The sequence below is a fragment of the Ananas comosus genome, linkage group 23 (genome assembly GCF_001540865.1).
Source record: "Ananas comosus cultivar F153 linkage group 23, ASM154086v1, whole genome shotgun sequence".
Lineage (NCBI taxonomy): Eukaryota > Viridiplantae > Streptophyta > Magnoliopsida > Poales > Bromeliaceae > Ananas > Ananas comosus.
Genome location: NC_033643.1, coordinates 6,715,675 through 6,721,674, shown reverse-complemented (window position 1 = coordinate 6,721,674; position 6,000 = coordinate 6,715,675). Strand labels below are relative to the sequence as shown.

General features: G+C 46.5%; 1 long non-coding RNA gene across 3 annotated transcripts; it reads left to right on the top strand.

Annotated features, from left to right (window-relative positions):
* Positions 238–5,736, top strand: LOC109727845. 3 transcript variants are annotated; one of them, XR_002220854.1, is made up of 7 exons: positions 238–583; positions 701–788; positions 904–991; positions 1,063–1,193; positions 1,282–1,365; positions 2,247–2,354; positions 5,703–5,736. It is a non-coding gene; the product is annotated as an uncharacterized LOC109727845 (long non-coding RNA). The 3 variants fall into 3 exon arrangements; XR_002220855.1 differs by lacking the exon at positions 5,703–5,736 and having other exon boundaries at positions 1,285–1,365; positions 2,247–2,461; XR_002220853.1 differs by lacking the exon at positions 5,703–5,736 and having other exon boundaries at positions 2,247–2,461.

The window sequence follows — 6,000 nt, the reverse complement described above, 5'->3', positions numbered from 1 at the left end:
CCCAAAGATCGCTGCCGAGACAAAAAAGATGAAAGTTGGAGTGATAAGGTTGCTACAAAACATTTGATACTGGGGGTAATATCTGATCGATCGGCTAAATCAAGTATGTAGAGACCGGGAATTTTAGCTGAGGCTTGTCGACAGCTCTGGAGAGTGTCGGGTCAAGTCCGGGTCGCGTTGGCGCGAAGTGGACGCCAAACGGGCCTTGTGGGAACTTGAGAGCAGCGTGTATCTTGAAGATCTGCGAAATAGCAGATTTTCAGTGAGCTGTACCGGTACACTTTGACAGGCATGGTGCTGTTTGACTTTTTCCTCTCTAGTCTTGTCACCACTTTTCCCCTTACCTTAAGAGCAGGGAGGAGAGAGGGGGGAGGGCTTCTTCCTCCTCTGCTGTGCTTCTTCCTCTTCCCCCTTGGCTGAGTAGAGGTGGTGGAGGAGCTCAAGGGAGAAGCTCAAGCTTCGTCGACGACGCACCGCGGAGCGGATCGAGGGTGCTTTCAACATTGTGACGCTGCGAGGAGGCCGGGCGACTGCTGTCCCTTACCATCCTCGACGTGGTGCTGCTCCCAGGGCGGTTGTCGAGGTGAGTAGGCCACCGAAATCCCTTCGGTTACTTCAAACTACTTCATTATCGAGCTTCTCTGCTGCTGCTGCTGATTCCAGTGTCGACTGTTGGCGTTTTGGGTTGTTCTCTGTGTAGGAGCGTCGGATCGCGGTGATTCTTGCGTCATTGGATCCGGGACTTCGAGACGAATCCAGAGGATCCTTACTCGTCTGATTTGGAGAAGGTTTTCCCTGTAGAAACCCCTTTTTACTGAGCTGCTGTTTGCCGAGCAGATTCTGAATTGCTGAACCGTAGTTTCCAGCGTCGACGCTCAGTGTTTTGGCTTGTTCTCTGCGTAGGAGCGTCGGAATTCAGCGAAACTTGATTTACTGGATTCGCGGCTTCGAGACGAAGATTCTGAGCCCAAGATTGGAATTTTTAGATGAGGTTTACTTGCTCGAAACCTAGTCCTATTGCGCTGCTGTTTGTCGAGCAGAATCTGAGGTGTTGATCTGCAGATCCCAGCGTCGGCCTTCGGTACTTCGGCTCGTGCGCGACGTAGGAGCGACGGATCGCGACGAAATCGGGTTCGCTGGATTCTAGACTGCGAGAAGAATCCACAGAGTCCAAGATTGCTGGATTTGGAAAGGTTAGCTTGATCGGATTTAAAGGTTTCTCAGCCACTGTTTTTCGGACAGTTTCGTGGATTGAGTCATCCATGGTCTTATTCTCCGCAGCAGGTGGATTCGGTTTTGAGCGGGACGCGTTGGGTTTTCGCGGACTCGGCCACTCTCTTCGTTGCCAGGAGATTAGCGATCGAGGTGGGTTAATCATCGGCTTTTCATCCTAAGCGCATAATAGTCGACAAGTATAATTTCAGCTTTTGACTAGTATATGATAGCTCGAATTCATGGATCATAGTATGTTAAATCTGAGTTTTGGAGCATGTTTAGCAAGTATTTAAATTATACATGTTGGACTTGGACTTGACTTAGGAGAAAACCACGGTTTGATCGTCATTTGTATTACACTACCAGATTTAGCTCTAGGAGCCGTACTGTGCGGTATCGTCGCGGGGGAGTGTGACGGATACCCAGGGTAGTGTAGCTTATTTCCACGCTCGTGCTGTGGATGCCGAGCTTTGTTACAGTAGAGTCAGACCGTTGGTGTTGTCGGGGACCGTCGGGGGTTGACGGTGGGCCCAGATTACTATTTTGGTTACAGATTGTGCCAAGGGCACGAGGTATATTGGTGGTTAGACCCTGTTTATTTGAATTATGCCTGTGAGAGCTTGATTGAGCTCGACAGAGATACGCTTGCATACTCGGTTGGTTCGCGCCCACGAGTGCCGCTCCGGAGTCTGGCTTAGTGCTTTTACGTTGGTGTCGCTGTGTCCTAGTTGTTGGACTCGCTCTCCACTAGCTACCCCAGGGGTAGTTGTTAGTGTAGCTTCGACAGGCGGGACGGGTGTATCACAGTCCCACGTAAAATTGGGTCAGTTTTTACTTGTTCTACAGAGGGTTGTACTAGAGCAGGATAGCATAGTGGTATCTAGCTGTAGAGTGTTTTCAGCTTTTCCTTACTTTTCTTGCTTACCCTGTAGACTTAGTGGGTTGACCGATGAGGTTTAGGGCGGCACCCACTGAGGACTACTTATTTTTACAGTAGTTCTCACGCCCCTTTTCTTCCACCGTTGTCGCAGGACCTTCGGTCTCGGCTGCTGCTCCTTCTGAGGCGGATCGCGGCAAGGGCGTCGCGAGCTAGAGCCCTTCCCGACTGGTGCTGAGTTGGCAGTTTTCCCCTACTGCAGGTAGTGTGCTCGTGTTTTGGGAGCTATGTACATATTTGTGAACTCGTTGGAGCGAGTGCTTTTGTATAGAGATTTTTGTATGTATATAGACTCGTTCTTTCTCTACCTGTTCAGTTTGTTTTAGTTTCAGCTCTACGCTACTGTTCGTAGCCTTGTGTGTTGTACAGGTACTGCTACGCTTCGTATACAGGAAAAATTTCTTGTATACGGCGGATTTGTCGGCGTGCCCGGTGATCGTGCAATCCGGGGCGTGACAAAGTAAAAGGGCGTATAGCCGATCAAATTGTTCTGGATTCTGAGCTAGGCCAGGAATACCAATGCTATACATTTTAAGACATTCATCGAACTTGTTTTGGGTGTCCGATGAAATGGTAAGAGTCGAAGAATCATCCCCCTCATTGGAGCTGGGGCTTGAAATCAAAAAAGAATGAAGAATTGCAGATAAAGGATCATCAGGAGTAGGGGAAGAAGCTCCCTGGGTCGAATGGGGAGGAATAGTGCTTTTGTCTTCAGAAGTTCGCCCGAGAGGTATGTCTATTCGTTCATCCTCTGTAGTTGATGTTGGGGCAGGAGCAGAACGAGGTGATGCAACCTCACTGGGTAACGGCGTCGTGCTTGTCGTTTCAAGAGATTTTTTCTTCTTTTCCATCCCTATCTTTTTCTCAAGACGGGCTTCCCTGCGAAGCTGCCGTTCCATCTGCATCTTCGAATAATGAGCAAAAAGGGCTCGTTCAGGAGAGGACTGTAGTTTAAAAGAAAATAATAAATAATTAAGAAATGTTCTTTTCATACAACTAATTAATTTGGCTTACCCCGACATCAATTGTTTCGGTTGGAACAGAGGTAGCCGAAGAGGGTGCAATAGTTTCTTCGGACGGAATGTCAGCCGAAGGAATATCCTCGGCTCTGTCTTTAGTGGTATCAGCCGAAGGGGTACTTTCGGCTCGTTGAAATTTTCTTTTAACAACTGATTTACGCCGTTTGGAAGACGGCGGAGGAGTGACTTGAACAACTTCAATCGGTCTTTTGTCTGAAGCTGGGACCGATGGAGAAGCAGGAATCGACTGAAAACAGAAATAAAAAAAATGATGAGTAGAGAAAAAGATTATGATTAAGATGAGTTGTAACACACTGGACCTTTGCAAATTGCGAGGTTCGAGTGTTTGGGTGTATTACGAGTTTTTCCACACTTGGTGGAGGGTCGTAGAATGTTTTCCGACCTAAAAAGTTCGAAAACTGGAATTCTGGACAAGTCCTGAGAGTTTTCACTCTCGGGGACCGGTCCCTGGAAGGAGAGACCGGTCCCCTCAGTGAGCAGTGTTGAGGCAGCCTGAGGCAACCGGTCCCTGGCAGGCGAGACCGGTTCCCGAACGCGTCTTCGCAGTGAGAGACCGGTCCCGCGCAGGGAGAGACCGGTTCCCGAACGCTGGTTTTTCGGGTTCGCAGCGAGAGACCGGTCCCTGCTGGGGAGAGACCGGTCCCTCTGGGCGAAAACTGCCCAGTTCGGGCTGATGCAATTTTGGATTTTTGAGGGGCCTCACTGGATTTTGTTACATTAGATGGGCTTATTAGCCATTTCCTCCTCTTCCCTCTCTCATTCTCTCATTCTCACCCTTTCCCTACATTTTCTAGAGAGAGAAGAAGAAGAAGAAGGAGGAGAAGGAGAAGAAGAGGAGTTAGCTTGAGGGAGCTTGGAGCTCAACCCCTTTCCCTCTTTCCCACCTTTGCAAGGCTTGGAGCTTGCTTGTAGGGCTTGGTGGTGGACCAAATTTCAACCCTAGGGTATTTTGAGCTTGGATTAAAGCTTCCAAAGGGTTAGTATCATGTTTCCCTCCTCTAGATTCTTGTTTTTGTGATTTTTGGGAGATGAAACCCTAGAAATGAGATTTAGGGTTTGATTTTGGGCTTTTTGAATCTAGGGCTTTTGGGGTTAAATTGATTGGTTTAGAACCTTCCTTGGACTTGGATTAGAAGGGTTCTAGCTCTCTTTCGGAGCTTTGGGAGAGATTTCTACTCTTGAGGTAAATGTTGACCCTTTTTGCTTCTAGGTTAATGTGTGATCTTACGGTTGGTCGTAATACTCTCGTATCTCTTCGCTGATCACTTTTAGGGTATTTTGAGACTCGGGGACAACTTTGTTCGGCGAATCGAGACCCTACGCGACGGTTCGGTGGGTTTGGCCTAGCCTATGATATGAAAAATGCTCATATTTGGCAAATATGTTTCGTAAAATAGAAATTCATGCATTTCCATGTTAAATGTATTTAATATGAATTTTAGAATGCTTAACATGCATAGGTTATGTGTAGTAAATTTTGGGACCTCTATATAGTAGAGAATATGTATGTGTGGCCTAGCATTCTAGTTGAGACTTGAAATTACAATCCCTATTATGAAAACGAACCTTACTTTCATGCATTCAAACTATATATCAGTTATGACATTAGGGATTTTTGGAAGTCTAGAGAGGCTTAGAGACTTAGAGGATATGTGAGATTGGGCCAATGTCATGAAGAGGCATTGGGGCCCGGGGCATAGTGAGCATTAATGTTAATGTCCTATTTGGAACATGATCAGTTGTGGAGCTTAAGTGTCATAAAGAGGCACTAAGCAAGTGAGTGTTGGGACTTCACATTATGACTTTGAACTAGATCTTCGGGATACTAGTGACTATACCATGTTAGAGACATGAGGATTGAGTACTTGAGACTTTGACCTTGCTTGTTTGCCATTTGTGCTCATTCGCACATGCTTGTGAGGGTCGCTCCCTACAAGCCGGCACTCCGGAGTTGGCCTATGCGATTTTTGTTCGCTCGTGCGGTATTGAGACGCCTACGGGGTCGAGTGGGACAGACACATTCCAAGAGTAGGGATGTTGGGCTACCACAGACACTTAGGCGGCACAAGCTGGACTACCTTGGGTAGGTCCCTAATTGGAAATGGAAATCGACACGTGTTGAGAATGAATAATCACTACTAGATAGAATTAGTAGTTGGATTACTTTGACATGCTCATGATATAGCATTGGTACATATAGCACACTTGCCGGTTTCATTGTTGCATTGTAGTATACTCGGTTGCTTAGTTAGAGCTTACTCTTTATGCATTGGACATATTATCTTATGATAGCATAGATGTACATCACCATGACATCTTGTTTACTTGAGATATAGCGGTTTAGCTCTTCAATTATGCTTTCGTATTGTTGTTGCTATTACTCTTATTATTGTTTATAGTACTTACCTTTTTCTTTGGGGCCTAGTGGTGCGATGAGCTGAGGTCAGTAATTGCCCACTGGGAACTATAAATTATAGTTCTCATGCCCTCTTTTTCTCGATATTTTTCAGAGCTTTCCACGCAGGGTGAGGCCAGGGATCGCGGGAAGGGAGTTACTTCGAGCTAGCTTCCTTCGAGGACGAGTCGTTAGGTGGTCCACCTCTCGATTTATGTTCTATTTTGCGAGAGGTTGAGCGTTGTGCCAGTGTACTAGAGACCACCATTTTTGTACATTTGAGACTGATATTGTACTTCTTATGACTCCTTTTACTGTCTAGCTTACTTCTTTACCTTGGTGTAGATGATAGATCTATATTTGCTCTGATATCATTAGTTGCTAGTTATTTCACTTCTTCTACTTGTTTTATT